Source organism: Oenanthe melanoleuca, chromosome 3, assembly GCF_029582105.1.
Source record: "Oenanthe melanoleuca isolate GR-GAL-2019-014 chromosome 3, OMel1.0, whole genome shotgun sequence".
In the NCBI taxonomy this organism is placed as follows: Eukaryota; Metazoa; Chordata; class Aves; order Passeriformes; family Muscicapidae; genus Oenanthe; species Oenanthe melanoleuca.
This window is the reverse complement of record NC_079336.1, coordinates 80,878,968-80,895,210: the sequence shown is the minus strand read 5'-3', so window position 1 is coordinate 80,895,210 and position 16,243 is coordinate 80,878,968. Positions and strand designations below refer to the sequence as shown.

The 16,243-nt window shown below is 40.1% G+C and overlaps 1 protein-coding gene across 3 annotated transcripts in view; it reads right to left on the bottom strand.

Annotated features, from left to right (window-relative positions):
* Positions 1–16,243, bottom strand: part of DAAM2 (dishevelled associated activator of morphogenesis 2) — a 173,132-nt gene that overhangs the window by 120,372 nt on the left and 36,517 nt on the right. Inside the window, exon 2 of one of the 3 annotated variants that reach the window (XM_056487307.1) lies at positions 1,957–2,024. The exons of the other annotated variants lie outside the window; for them this stretch is intronic. The gene's annotated coding sequence lies outside the window, so the exon portion shown is untranslated. The remainder of the gene's footprint in view (positions 1–1,956; positions 2,025–16,243) is intronic. 3 annotated transcript variants of the gene reach the window in all.

The window sequence follows — 16,243 nt, the reverse complement described above, 5'->3', positions numbered from 1 at the left end:
CAGCACTTGCATAGTGGGACTTAACACACAGAGCAGAGCCAGCTCTCCAGGGATGCTTTGTGCAGAAATTGGCATGCTCGCTCAAGAAAAACCTAACCAACAAACAACAAGCAAAAAAATGCCCAAACCACCCAACCTCTACCCTTATGGCACTATGTACTTGGCAGGAATCACATGCCCTACTCTGTGCTGGGATTAATTTATCTAGCACATTCTCTTATGCATTGGAGGGGCATCAGCTGCAACTCTCATGTGGCTGAAAGGAAAGCAAGCTGGTAAAAAGTACTGTATTCTGGCATGCCCACTTCGCTTTGCTCTCCATGCCAGCTCTGCAAGGGGTGGTATGTCCCAGCAGGATTCTCTAGGGCAGGATGTTGCTGGCTTCAAAAGCCCATTCATAAAAAACATCGGGTTCTCACTAAGAGATGCCAAAGGTCAGCTTAAAACTGAACTGGTCTTTGACACAGCTTCAGTCAGCAAAACCAAAATGCCCCCTAATCTATCACAATGATAAGCATGGCAATTTCTGTTTCCTCTCAACAGTGGACACTTAAGAGATTCAGTTGCTAAAATATTTCACAATAGAGCCTCAGAAATTAAACTTGTACACTACAGACCATCTTCTCAAGTACTATTTTTCCAAGTGCAATGCCCTTTATGGCAATCTGGTCACGACTGGGATTAAAACCAATTAGTTTGACAGAACTCTCTTTTGGAAGGAACTCAATTCAATAAGACAAACCTGATTTACATGCAATACAACTACATTTGCATCAATTCGGTTGTAACCAAGCTCTGGCCCACTGTCTAAAGGGCTTCCTCACCAACCATCAAAGGACCAGCATTTTCTGGGGCATGGACAATGAACCTTCCTTGGAAAAACTGGCTGAGCCATTGGAGTGATAGGACCATAACATCCTCCTTTATGAGCTCAGATGAAGATTCAAGCATAAACTTTGCCAAAAGAGGTACCTTACCAGGAAATGAGTACTATGTGAATGGATGTGAAGCTCAATGTTTTCTATAGGGTAAGTATAGCCCTGGTCTGGCTACCACAGGTTATCCTGCACTGGAATTTCATTACTTGGCTTTCATCTTAAGCAGGTTCACCTGAGAGGCTGTCAGTCTCCAGGCTTTCTTCATCCATAAGGCTGAGAAATACACAAGCTAATGTTTGTTACTGTGATTTTTTTTTTTTTACAGAATCTAAAATTCCTTGGGATCCACACTTGTGAAACTCAAGGCTGCTTACTTTTTTACTACTCTGCAGAAATGCACAGAGCTCACATGACCAGTAAAATCACTTTCATGAAACATCACTCCATCACACAACCCATACTCAAAACACTGGCATTTTCCAGGTCCATCTGTAGGCAGCAGGCATGAAATTCATACTAAATAGAGGGGTAAAATAACATTTCTGTAATTGTGCGGGCAGGTGAGGTGTCTAGATGCTTTCAAAATAAGAACAATTGGAGGACTGCTCAGAGGAATCCAGCACAGGTAGAGTAGAGTAGAGTAGAGTAGAGTAGAGTAGAGTAGAGTAGAGTAGAGTAGAGTAGAGTAGAGTAGAGTAGAATAGAGTAGAGTAGAATAGAGTAGAATAGAATAGAGTAGAATAGAATAGAGTAGAATAGAATAGAGTAGAATAGAATAGAGTAGAATAGAATAGAATAGAATAGAATAGAATAGAATAGAATAGAATAGAATAGAATAGAATAGAATAGAATAGAATAGAATAGAATAGAATAGAATAGAATAGAATAGAATAGAATAGAATAGAATAGAATAGAATGAAATTTCTATGTTGGAGCTGTCTCTCTAAAGATTACACCTGCCAGTTAAGTAGATGTCCTTCAGAATCCTGAAAGTTGTACTGTTTATGCTTTTTAACAATTAATTAAAACTTTTTGATTTTTGTTTGTGATCAACAAAAAGAAAACATTTTCTAGTTACCTCCAAGTTAATAAACTTTTGCTTTCCTCTTTCTCTCTCTTTTGCGTTTCCTTTCTCAAGAATCAAATCTAGGAAAAATGATGACGAGGGTGGGAGACAACAAAAGTAATGAAGAAAAGAGCAACTTTCATTTTTCTGAATGGTAATTGATAGCAAAGCTAACAGAAAAATTTATGAAGATAACAAAAGGTGGGGGGGGTTTCTTTTAATAAAATTTATATTGTCTCCCAACTTCAGGCAAGTAAAAATAAAACATTTTGCAATTATATATTTCTCTCCATATATATACCCCCAGTGAGAATCAATAGGAAATCTCTCTCTGGAGAGAATCCCACTATTGCACGTTACTCCCTCCCACAGCTCTTCTCAGTTCTACTGTTCTGCCCTTTTGCACAGCACAAGCAAGCTGCTGTCATTTCAGCAGCTAACCACACACCCGCTCCTCATAGCAATCCCTCTCCTGCTTCCCAGCCCCATCTGTGGTTCGGCTCAGGTCAGGAGTCACAGCCTGGAACTTTGCCCAAGGTCTAATTATAACAACGTCCTCTTCCTCTGACAGGGCGTACGTGTTCATTTCTAAATCACTTGGCCCAGTGACCAAACATAATTTAGCTAATGCAATTTTTCCAACCCTTATCAGAAGTTTTAGCCGCATGGGATCAGATCCATGTTAACTGCACACAAGAATCCTATTTCAATTGCTTTTCAGATTGCTTCATAAGCCTCACTTTTCTCTTCATTCTCATGTCAGAGATTTAACTTTCATGCCAATATATGCAAAATAAGCAACGCTCCACTTGCAGTAAGACCCCTGAAACAATTGCTTTGCCTGCAGCTCTCCTGTGCTAGAGAACTGATTTTTGTAGTTTCCATCTCACTGTTTGGTCCTTCAACACACTTAACAGCCATAGCATAACTGTAACTAAAACAGAGAAAATTACTTTTGTACCACCTCCTTTGGAAAAAGAGAAGAAAGATAACTCAGCGGGTAACTAAACACAGACAGTCATGCAAAAACAGTTCACAGTATAAGGAAGCATTAATGGTAAATGCTTTCAGTGCTGTATCTCCACTGATCATCAACAGACACATGATGCCAGTGGATGTAGCCACAGCTCTCACCTGAGTGGGAAACATGGGACTAAATGTATGATGAAGAATCACTGACCACACTAGCTTATTCCACCAGGAAAGGAATCAAAGTTAATACCATTTCCCTGTAATTCATCTTTCTCTGTGGCTGGATAAAACACATACATGTAATGTGTGATCACTGATGTAGAAAGAAATCTGAATTCAGACTGGTTTAGAACACAAGCCAACTCACCTACATCCCCCAAATCCAAGCTAAAACTCTATATAATTCAACTATCAAGTAATAAACCATGAGAACTTCCTGGTATTAAAACAACTCCCTACATTGTCACTTATTGATGATGAAATGGAGAAAATAAACACCATGCTCAAAACTGCCTGGATATATATATTGGATAAAGGGAAAGAGCTTTGTACTGATCCTATGCTCAATTCCCTGGACCACATTGTTTCTTCAGTATACAGATGGTGAAATGATGAGCTTTGTAGCATGATTTAATTACCATGGGAATTTTCCATGTATGTCACATGTAATGTGACAGATGTCAGATGCACTATATGGCAATTGCAGCATGGGGGATGGGAAAAGGAAGCAGACAAACAATCCGTTTGTTGCATGTGTAATAATAATCCAACTCCTTTGGTTTGGATTTGTCACTGCACTAAGGAGCCTCCTGGTCTCCAGTGCACGAAACAGCAACAAAAAACCCTGACCACTTAAAATCCATGAAGTTAAAACTTTTTTTTTTAGGGAAGCTTCCTGAAGATCCACAGACACCTGCCTGCTGTGTTGGACAGAAAGGCATCAGACCCAAAATAAATCAACAGATCACTGGATGTGATCTGGAAATGAGCAGGGTCCTGTGCAGCAATGGCTACTCAATCCCAATCAGCCATGGCCACAGTTAACAGTTTCCACCATCAAATAATGCTGTGCATTTTAAATCCAGTTCATGGATTTCCCCCAACAAATTGAAACAGAAGTGCAGAGCTCTTGGTGTCTATGAGGACTTTGCAAGACAGTCCAGAAACTCACTTCTGGTTTGCTTTACACACCTTCCCATTAAAACTGAGATGGTTGATAATTTCAAAGCATTCCACAGACCTAAGGATTTTCTCCTATTTTATATATATCAATATTTATTTCATTTTTATTCATTTATTTGCCTCAGAAATAAGTCCTGTGATAAGAAAAAAGGCAAGGACTATTTGAAGGCTGTCAGGTGTAACTACATTCATGAACCTACTTACTGCAACGTGTCTGTCAAAAATCTCTTTATTTTTAATACTTTAAGGATGCTCAGGATGTGCTGGGTGACTAATGACCACTAATGTTAGTCTGTTAATACCCACAAATCCACTATGTCTCACCTGATACCAACTTATCAACACACAACAACAAAGCAAAGAAAGCTAAAGAACTGTAAGAGACTTCTCTTCTGAAATACTAATTTGCAACGCTTTCTCTGCCTTCCCTTAAATGAGGGAAAAATAACTCTACAGAAAAATAAACAAACAAAACCAACAACCAAACAAAACCAGAAAAAAATATGCCTGCAGGTTCCTTTTATTCCTTCTAATCACTAATCTATCCAAATTGTATTAATAGGAAAACCATTTTAAAAGAACAGTCAAGATTCAAAATACAAAGCGAAGAGAGCAACAAAGCAGTTAAAGTCAGTGTCATTAATCTGGCTAGTAATAGCTAAGTATTTCTTTACACCTTTTTCCCCACCCTTTAATGAAGTATGGATTAATAATTTTCTAAGCTTAACTGAGCTGAACAAACAATCCATTTACTCTTTTACCTGCTAAGAAGTTATTTTATTTTTGCAAAGGTACTATAACTATGTATGTCATAGTCTCCTATAACTATGACTTCACACAGAAACATGCACGGTAAAAACTAATCTGCCCTCCTAGACACCAAATACTGTTTTAATTGTATTCTTGCATCTCATTTATATACAAGTAAATCTATCCATCTTTAACATTTCTGAATGGTGATATGACCACCACAGCTTAGACTGCAAACAAAACAAGTAGAATTCACAGCCTAACTGTTTACCCAAGATAAGTATGCCCTTCATGTTCTCAGAGTCTGACTGTACCACAAATTTGCATCCTAATTTATCAATTCCTCACTGAGGCATGCTTGCCAGCAATTCAAATCACCATGGTGGTGGAATGAACAGGGTTGCATATGGCCTAAAAACACAATCAAATGTTCTGGTTTTCATGAAGTAGTGTGGAGTCCTGTCCTTCCCTCCTTCCCCTCCCCGTATTACTTCCAATTTCTCTGGTGTTGCAGCACTGCAGTTTCAGTAACATTTACACTTACTCTCCACTTCTCAATCAGAAAGTCACTGCTACCAAGATCAATTTTATCTTCTTCACCATGAACCACATTTGTTGTATTCATATACCTCACCAAAGGTTACCCATTCCCTTTTCTTAAGAAAAAAAGCTGCTCCTTTGTAGTCTGAATTCTCCATTTCTTTCTTTTCTACCAGTTTTAGTCTTATTCTCTACTTCTTCACTGTTTCATTGCAATGTCCTCATGTTTTTCATGACAACTGTTAGAGAATTGAAAAGGCTTCCTATAGCCACTTCCTATGCTCACACTATAAAATCTTTTTTTTTTTTGAAGCAGATATTGAAGAGAAAAATACTTCCAAAAAGACACCTCCTGCATGACTTAAGCTGCAAAGACTGCATCACACTTCATGTATATTTTATTTTGGCTGTATTTTACTTTATTGCCCCAGCTGTGGCACTGAGGTTGTAGGTTCTCCAGTGTAGGGTCTTAGTCATCTGCTTAAATTATTTATTTTACACTGTCAAACAGACTGTGGCACTGTACAAACAGAAATAAAAGCAGTAGGCCAACAAAAAGGTATTCACTTGGCTGGAATTCAGCCAGGACACAACAGGTTCGCCCCCGCAGTAGAGACAGCATTTAGCAGTGTCCACTGAAGATTAAATATATCATGATGACATCAGTTAAGCAGACACACACACACACACTGACAGCCAGAACCAGCATATCACTGCTTCAGCTTCAATGCACAAGATGACTGTTTTCCTCTAGAGGAAGATGAAGTCTTGTGCCTTTTAGGTCTTATAGTGTGAAATGCCTTTAAAATCATTGTATGACACTGACTGTAATCAGTAATGTCTGTCTGTTCTATCTAATAAGACCAGGTACCAAGGATGAAGCATCCATACCCCAGAGCCACATTTTTGATCACCTCAGGAAAGAAGCCAAGGATTGAGCGATCTGTAGAACAAGGTGTCCCATTCTATCCTCTATTCCATAAGATCAGGAATACTAGTAAAGCACACTAGCACTTTAGATTAGTACCTAAGTTTGATCTAGGAACTTAAAATCTCTCCAGTATTTCTATTGGGAAGAGTGGGGTTGAGTTACAGAGGAAGTCAATCCAGAGTTTCCCAGTAGCACTAATAACTGCCATGCTCAGAAGAATGAACACACTAAACTCCACTACTAAGAGCATCCCTGTCTTGTTTGAGTCATTGTAATTTTTCCATTCTGTCACTGCCCAATTATTTCCAGACATTATGTAACTATTTTGCCAAGGGATTTGGGAGTCAAAATGTTGCCGTTGTTGTCATCATTATCCTGGGTGCTTGAATTTTCCAGACAAAATAAGCAGCTGAGGGCATTAGAGTGCCTCTACTGAGAGAGAAATACTCTGTAAGAACTGCCAGGGTGCTCCAAGAAAAACAAATAAATGGTAAAGGTCCAATCACATCCCCCCAAACTCCTTATTTCCATGTGAAACATTGTTTTCTTATTTAGACAATTAGAATAATAAAATTCCATCTATTTTCTGGTGTCCTCATAGCAAAAAAAAATTGATTTCCATTTTAACACTCTGATCAGGGCACTATGGGACATTAAAATTCAACTTTACTGGAAATATACCTTGATTATAACCACTGGAAACTAACCACAGATTTAGGTGTACAAGTGCTGTCTTTGCTATTGACAGGTAAATCAATTACCTGCACTGGTAAAATTTTCCTAAATGTCTCACACTGGAAAAAGCAATTCCGTCTTTATAGCAAATATGTATAACTGAGGAGAAACTCAACACAGAGACCATCTGAACTTCCACCTGTTTTTTGTGGATGGCACTGCATCTCTTCAAAACTGGTGTTCATCAATGCCACATGGAAAAAGCCAGGTTCCAGGCTGCAGAGCTGCCACTTTACTACTTAGCTCCCCAGCTAAAGCACAGTGTGTTTCTACGTGTCCCTACAAACCTGTACATAATAAAAATGGTAGCTCTCAGTTCAGTTCCTAGACTGAAAAGCCACCAATGTGGATAATGGTTAAAAGCCTTCTTTAGTGATCCACTAATGGAAGAAACAGCCACTAGATGCATTCAGAAAGAGAACAGGCCTTGGGGGTTTTATGCTCACCCCATCTCGGAGATGGTTCCCATAGGTCAAGGCACAGACAGGGTGAAAATGTCATCGATTCTATAATACCTAGTTTTTAAACTACTCAGATTGCAGAGTTGACAATTTGGAACCAAAAATAAATTCTCTGTAGAAAATCAAGTTAAGAAAAGGTCATATACAGCATTTTATTCCAGCACTTTTATTTTTCTTCAACATTCTGACCAGGGATACTCTGGGTTCAATGCCCTGAAACCTCAACATTACGCAAGAAGGTTTGAACTCCAAGCCAGAAGCTTGGTGAAACTGCTGAACTTTTAACCTAACGTGTCTTCATGAAGAATGGATATTTGGAAAGAGTTTTGCTCAAAGATTTTGGATTGTTCTCTGTGTGTATTTTTAAGTGACATCCAGATAAAATATATTTTCTGGCTGCTGCAATATTTTCAGGAGGAGACTTTACACCAACACTGAAGGCTGGTTTCAGAGGCGTGATGTACTGCTGTAGGTTTTGGGACTGTCAAGTGTTTCACTGCATTAAAGTGAACAAGGCTGCCTCTGCATTTCAGTCAAATTCCACAGAAGTGATGCTCTGAGTGGCACAGGTAATGATCAGTTATGAGGGTCTGAAAAGAAAGCGCTGCCTAAAACCAGCCACCTTCCTTGCACGGTCAGTGGGTGCTCTGGCTGAGAGCATTATGTGGAAAAGAGCGCAGTAAAAGGAAGGACAGGGAGACCTACCTTATAATGCACAAATGTGAGGTTCTTATCTACAAAGCAGTGCCTATCCATGTGGTCTAGAGCATTTGATACTCAGCCCTCCCTGCTTCCACCCTTGAATTGCCAATAGCTAGTTCTGGTCTCCCAGATTCTCAAAGCAAGAGATCGTGCCCACAACAAGGCCCTTTAAGGCTCATGGTTAAGAAAAGTTTAAGTTCTGAAGTATATCTAGGGAAGACTTCCTAGAACTGTAACTGACCTCTAACACACTGCCCTTTCACAAGGACAAGTCATTTTGAATGTATGCTCAGATACCCAAAGAAAACTGCCGAGAAGCTGCAGCACATGTTTGGGCAGTCATCTCCGGACTTCTAAGTGTCTACAGCAAGTCAACAGCCTGCCTGAAAATACAGCAAGTTCTTTCAGATTCTGAACCCAACCTACTTGAAGCTTGTTGACAAAGCTTGGAGCACGCTCCTCAGAAAACCAGATTGCAGTATAAAATTCCCTCAGCTCCCCACCACAGCTGCACACAACTGGAAAAAAAACCTCTAAAAATTCAACAAAACAACCAACCCTGCTTCTAAACCACCACCTGATCTGGATTCATAGTCCTCATGATTCATAAAGAAGGTCCATTGTATACAAATAGAAAAGAAACCTACCCTCTATCAGAGAAGGAACAAGTTTATCCCCTGAGGGATGCAAACATTATTATGTCCAGTGATGTATGTCTTTGCAGAACATGTACCAATATCACTTGTCTCTAGCTTGTTGTCTCTAATTTTTACAGCACTGACTTATTTGATAGCTTGTACAGAGCTTTATCCAAATCATCACCTGCTGCAGTTTGCTTTGTCTCACCCTTTGGAAAGGGTGCATTTAAAACCTATTTAAATCAATATTTTTTATTTATTTTATAGCTTAAATTTATGGATGGAATACATACAAATAAACACAGTAAGCAGTTATACATTGCCTTGTACAAGTTGAAGTCTTGGCTCTGCTGCCCTGGTCTTATGCAAGAACATGTCTCACTGCAAGAGAGGCTGAAATTGCTGTTATCCCCATTTTCTACTAACTGAAGAAGAGCCAGCACCAAAATCTTTCCAGTAACAGGAAGCAGCAGCATTTGCCCCTTTTCCTGCCCAGAAACCCATTTGAACACAGAAGCAATCTCAATTTTCATAAAGTCTTTGCCAGCAAAATAAGAGGGAACTGCAAAATGTCAGAAGCTCTGAAAAATCAAGACGAACTATGTATGTGATTTGGGTGCCAAATCCAAGAAGAAAAACTTTATGTGTAACTCAAAGATTTGCACAGAGGCTGACAGCCTATCACTAAATTTTAACTCTTGGCTGTTGTACCAGTAAGTTTGAAATGAAAGTGGCACTAATACTATGGAATCCTCATGTTTTACTTCCTCCCCTTCTCCCAGTCATTCATGTTACAAGCAAAGGGTCTGGAAAGATAAACTAGCAGATGTATAAAGCAAACACTGAGTCCATACCAATGAGACACTCTTCTGGGTGAACTCTTCCCTAGTGCTTGTTCTGTCCATACCCTAACAACAGTCAAACCCAGCCTGTAAGAAGCACAGCCACTGCCCAGGAAATGTTCTTACTGCTGGGTTTATAGTGTCATCAGCTATTAATCATGAAAAGCTCCACTGGGATAACCCTAGAATTAAACAAATTAAGAAATGCACGTCTAGAGAGGGGAGTTGGTGTGGGAAGTAATTTTAAGGAACGTTGCTTTGTTTGCAAGAAAAAAAAAAACAGTTCTTTATACAGGAGAGAGTCCACAAGGTCTTACAAAATCCTGTTCATGCTGAGATCTCAAACACAGGCAAAAATTTTCTACATTTTTAGGAGGTCATGCATGATAAGGAAACAATTCATCTCCTACAGGGCCTACTAATAGCAACATTAACTCTTCTTAATTCCCACAGCACATTTCATATCCACATCAATATTGTGGGACACATTTCTTCCTGTATCTACCAGAAGAGTCCTATGGTTAGAGTTCACCTCCACGTAAATTGCAATATTGTGATGACACGGTGAACTCTTCACAATCATCAGATACCAGCATGTGGCCATCAAGTCATCCATTTCCCTGAAAGCTGTTCACAGTACAAGGAGTGATTTTCACAGCAGCTCAGAAACCTATGTTTGAAAGAGGATGTCCAAGTGAAAAAAAAGCAAAACACCAAACCTCCACTTTAATGCTGTGACTGGATTCAGCAAGAGAAGGTGTTCTGTCTTATTCATTTGATAGAGAGAAACAACACTTAGAGCATCTTGGAAATGAGCTCTCTCTGTGCCTTTTAACCACCCACTCCTGACCAAGGAAAGCAGCTCTCCAAATTGGAGGGAGTGCCTCCAAGGACCAAAATCTGAGCTTGAGTTACTAAATAACTGAAGAGAGGGGAAACCACTTATCAGGGGAAATAGAGCAAAAGGCAAGAGGAAAGATCAGCTTTCTAGCTGGAAGGATGCTGTGCTCTGTGGGTGTACTGTAGCAAGTCACATGCTGTGGAAGGTGTGGAGGTAATGCCAGCAGATCAACAAGCCAATAGTTCAGTCAAGAAAATAAATTCATGTCTTTGTACTCAGTTCTTCAAATATTTAGGCTGAGGTTACTCCAGAGGAAATCTCTTTCTTATCAGATACATGGGGTTTATATTGTGTAAAGCAAAGTATTACAGACATTCTTTGCTAGGGAATCCCCCAAAAATCATATTTATGTAGGCACAGTCAGCAAAAAAAAGAAAGAAAAGGGTAAAAGAAATAAATGAAAAAAGAGAAGCATTTTAGCCTTCTCTTCAGAAGGACTTTGGAAGGCATACTCAAAAATCTGCTCATCTTATCAAGGCAGTAATTTCAGGGTGAATGTACTATTCAAATTAGGTTACAGAGACTTTACAAGAGCCTTTCATTCCCCAGATGAGTGAACAACATATACTCCCTATATCATTTCCTCTCCATGGGTATAACAGACTCCTATTAATTCTGATGGAAACACAGAACCTTGCAGAACAAGAGATCAACTCTTCTAAGCAGACCTCAGACTCAGTTAATTTCTGGTGAAATGGCCCTCTTTGAAATTGTGCCAGATGGGCACCTGAGATTTATTTTTTTTTTAGCCTCCCAAAATATTTTATTTCCTCCAAAGCCCTTTTGAGCTGAATTTAGCAAAGTCAATCCAAAGCATCCAGAGCATCTAAATCATCATTTCCTGACTCCTGGGGAATGAATTCCAAGTCATATACAAACTTAGTAAGGTCCAGTCTTTAACCTTAGTCTTAACTCTGAAAGTATCCTGACTACAGATTCAGAAAACAATGTATTCTGTAAGTAAGTAGTAGTTATGTTTCAGCTGTACTTCCATTTTTTCCCTTAAATTTTCCTTACCCAGGAGTACATTTCCATCTTTGTAAGAGCTCAACAAGTTTGCCTCACATACAAAAGAGATTGTGGGCAGGGTTGTCACTAAGCAGAAGCTGTCCTAGAGCTGTGCAAGTCAAAGGTTTTCTCTCTCTTGGCTCTGAGCAGAGCTTCTGCACCTGTACCAGCCAATGCCAGAGAACATAGGTGAGCACCATGGACTGCTCTGCAACAACCTTCAGCTCCCTCCATTCTCCACACCCATCACTGCTGCCAGCAAAGACCTAGATGTGGGTTTCCAGTGTTATCATAGAACAGCAGTAGATAGGCAGCACTGGCTCTGGAGGGGATAACTAACACAAGACACAGGAAAAAGCAGACTTTCCCCCACCCCTGTGATGGAAAGTGTTGTTGGGATATGTCATTCTTCTGCACGCCTCCTAGTTGGCTTCAAAGAAACATTTTATATTATTATTTTCTTCATTCTGTTTGTAGGTTGTCTTCACTAGCTACAGCTTTGGTTCTCAGCTGCCTGTCACTTCTGAGACAGCCCAATGGAGATAATGCCAGCACACTAACATTCAGGATCTGCTCAACAGCCATATTAGAGGTCTAGCATCAGCCATCCACAAACATTATGCAGCCATTCCTATCCCAAGGCACCATCAGACTATTGGTGAATAGTAAAACAATGTCCTCCTATTCTGCTGGTCAGTTGAGGTCTCACAAGTAACTCATGAATAGTCATGTTAAAAATGGATACCACTTCTGGATAGTAGAACACATACTTTAACTTCAACTACTGAAATATGAGTCAAAATTCTAAGCTTCTTTCATTATTGGTAACATATTCCTCATTTTCAGTACAAGGCATTTCTCCACAGTAAATGTGTCCACGCTTCCAAAACCCAACCACACATCAACCTCAATGCAGTTTCAAAAGAGTAAAATACTCTTTTATGTTGCTATCAGAAAATCATGAATCAGCCTCAGCACAGACACCTGCCCCCTCTGTCAAACTTCACTGACTGCCATCGTAGCAAAATATTCCACCTTAGCTCAAGCTCTCTGTCCCTTCAAGGTAAAGCAAAAGGGTTTGCATTCCAGCTTGAAAATATTCAGAAATTCTCTTCCTCTAGTTTTATTAGAACATTGAGATCACAAGTTTTTGCAACTATTCTTTCCTATCTTCTTCTAGCCAAGGAAGCACTTCATAAGGAGATTTAAAGATAGAGGGCTTAAAACAAAGCTTCATTATAGTCCATATATATATATATATTTCTCTCACTTCCTTGTTCTCGTTCCCACCATCAGGCAGACCCAAAAGCCCACAATGTTTTGATAAACACACCAAAAGTAGCTCGGGATGTAAGTATGAAAACATGTACAGCAAGTTTATTTTATGTTTTATTTTATTTTATGGCTCTCCTCCAGCATTTTGGATGCTCAACCTCACAAGGGTCACAGAGCTAAAATTTTCCTTAAACAAGTCCATCTCAAAGGTCCAGGCTTCTTTTTCCCTTTCCATACCACCTGCATCTCAACACTCCTTAAAGAAAACAGAATTTATCCCGTGCAGAAAAGAATAATGATGTGTATGTACATCCCTCTGTACTGAATCTTCTCCTGCTTGGCTGTATTCCACCTTCCTTCATCAGTGCAGTTTCCCAAGTACTCCCAAGTGGGGAGGGGATCTGTACAAGGCTGCTAAGGTGACTAGCTGCTTTAGGTCAAAAGACCCAAAAGTTGGTGGGATTGAAATTTGAGAGTTCTGAAACAAGCTTGGCAGTATAACTGGAGCATCTTGGACTCCTCAAAGCCTGAGTTAGATGAGGCAAATGTCAGGGTTCTTTCCAGTATTACATCTCCCACAGAGCCCCATCTCACAAGGCTCCAATGTTTCAATCCATGTTTTTCCATTAACAGGACATTAAAATTCCAAACAAAACATTGTATTCTGCTCATGTCTAAAAGATTTCCAAATTTACACATCCACATTCTTTTACCAGGTAGTAAAGGACAATCTCTATGAAATACATGGAAGAAATGGAGTTGGGGGAGGGAAGCAGAAGGTTGAAAAGAAAATAAAAAATAAAACATTGTCTTCAGCCTCTTTGAAGGAAATTTTTGTGTCTTTCTTAAGAAACAGTGCTTCTTTCACACACTTATAAAGTGCATTTTTCTTTGCAGACAACTGCCAAATTAACAGTAAAGATCTGACAAATTTTCTTTAAGATGACAGGTTTTCTTAAATAGGCAAACCAAACAACTCTTGGAGCAGGATGAGCCATGACCCACCTTTGATTCAAAGCAGATAAACGAGTTCTGAGTAAATGGTAGAGGGAAAAAAAAAAGGAGGAGAGGAAGACACAGTAAGTGTGAAATAACTAGTCAAAATATCCCATTTTAGAAAAATATTAAGTTGCCATCTGCAAGAGGGATTAAAGAGGAAATTTAGAACCAATGTGTACTACCAAGAATCCTTTTGAGTGAAGACCCAGCTTCCTGGCCCCATAAGCCACATGCTGAAAACTTTCACATGGTCAAAAGCCAAGAGAGACACACCACACACCTTGTGAAGCTGAGGAAAGGGTAAGCACTAAGAAGTGGTTCACAGTCTAGAGGTAACAATACATACTCATGATTCCTGCTGCTCCTTTTGGTAGAAGGCTGGGCCAGGCAGGTAGTCAATTCCCAAGAAAATGATGCGATACTGATCTCACCAGCTGAAAGGAGCCTCCCAAGAGTGTCTTACCCAGACTCCTTGCTCAAGCAGGGTCAGCTAGGGCAAATTGCTCAGGACCAGTGCTCAGACATCTCCACAGGAAAACAGTTCAGATGGAGTTCCCAGGGCTTCAATTTATGCTCATTGCCTCTTCCTTTCACTGGGCACCACTGAAAAGAGTGCACCTTTCAGAGCAAAGAGTCACATTTCCCAAAAGGCCTCTTACCAACATTTACAGCTCTATGTAATTGTTTAGGGAATTTACTCCTGTGTACAGATCTAGACTGCTTGCATGACAAGAGAATATTGCAGAAATTCTCTCTTATGCCAATGTCTGCTAATGACTGACACGAACAAGCTGCAGAACAAAGAGCCATGCACAGAAGAGATGTGTTAGAAATAAAAATACCAGTATATTTTCCCATAGGCAAACTCATTATATGTTCTCACAGCACAAAAATTCACAGACAGGGCATCAGTCAGCCAGCCAAAAAAGAGACTCCTCATATTTGCAGAAGATCTTCCCAAATTGTTACTGCCCTGCCCCAACCCTCCTCAAAATGAAATATTAATGAGAGCACAATTTTGTTATTAACATTAGAAGTTGTGAATCCCCAAACAATTTAATACCAGTAGAAGCAGCCTTAAAGAAAAGCTCTTGACTGGTAATGTTTATTGAACCACTGTTTCCCAGTTCTAGTCCTATCTTACAACATAGACCCTGTCCCTACATTATCACAGGTGGTGACAGTGACAAACAGAGGGACTTGTACATCTACTGGTTCCCATACCAGGTAAGATAATAGCCACTGCTGTTGCACTCCTTGCTCCAAGACATTCCCTGGACATTCTAGTCTACAGTCTTATTACTCCCCTGCTTGAGAATAAGTCTTTGTAACTGGTGATGATCCAAACAAAACAAATCAAAACAAAACAAAACAAAAAAAATCTGTTTGATTTGAATTCTCCAGAAGTTTAGGGTTTTACAGAATTTTTCCCTTTGCATGTCTCAGCTGCTTCCAATGAAGTCAGCGGATGTTTGACCACTGATTGCTGTGGGAATGGCATGGGATTTTACCCACAGCAGGACTGCTAACCACTACCACCTAGTATTTGCCCTTCAGAAGCTTTTCGGGGCAAATGCTTAGAAAGCAGTTGAATTCAATATTTGCAAGCAAAGCCCCAGAAAATCCATTTCTCAGAGGTCAATCCCTGTTCCCTGAGGCCTTGGTGCAAGCTGTCTTGGCAGGACTTCTCCTGAGCCTGTTGTGTGAAAGATAAGGAATTTGAATGATTTCCTGCTCTGCAGCATATAGCTCCCCAAACATCTGACAGTTTATGTCCCAGGGACTGTCTCCACAGAAACCTGGCTAGAGAGGCCATGATGCTGAGAGTTATCCAGTAGCCAGCAGCTCATCTTCAGTCTTTCACACTCCCCATCCTGTACTACTTTCTAACTACATTCTCTTGCCTGTGGCTCTCCCAAAGCACACCAGGTACTGCACACCTCCTCCCAGCCAGGTCTGAAGGAAAGGTTGTTAACTCCCACAGTAATGCACCAATACTACAGATAAACCTCCCCCCCAAAAATGAAACACACTCTCCTGTTCACCAAAATATCATGTGCCAAGTGGCAGTACACTTGGCCCTGACCTGCTGCCCTCCTGCACTGCAGACATTATCTATCAGATAAGCGCCCAGCAGAGTCCTTGTGTGAGGTCTTTTTCACACTGTTTCAGGATCAGAAGGGTTTCCCCCCAAGACAGCTTGATTTTTATCTCAGAAGACTGAAAAAAACAGGGGAAAACCAAAAGCAGCCCTCACATTTTGGGTTGTACTAAACCAGGACTGCGCGCCAACCCTACACCAGAAAACAACACAGCCCCCAAGGACTATGAGCCGGGTGTTCTGTCTCTTCAGGCAATTTTGA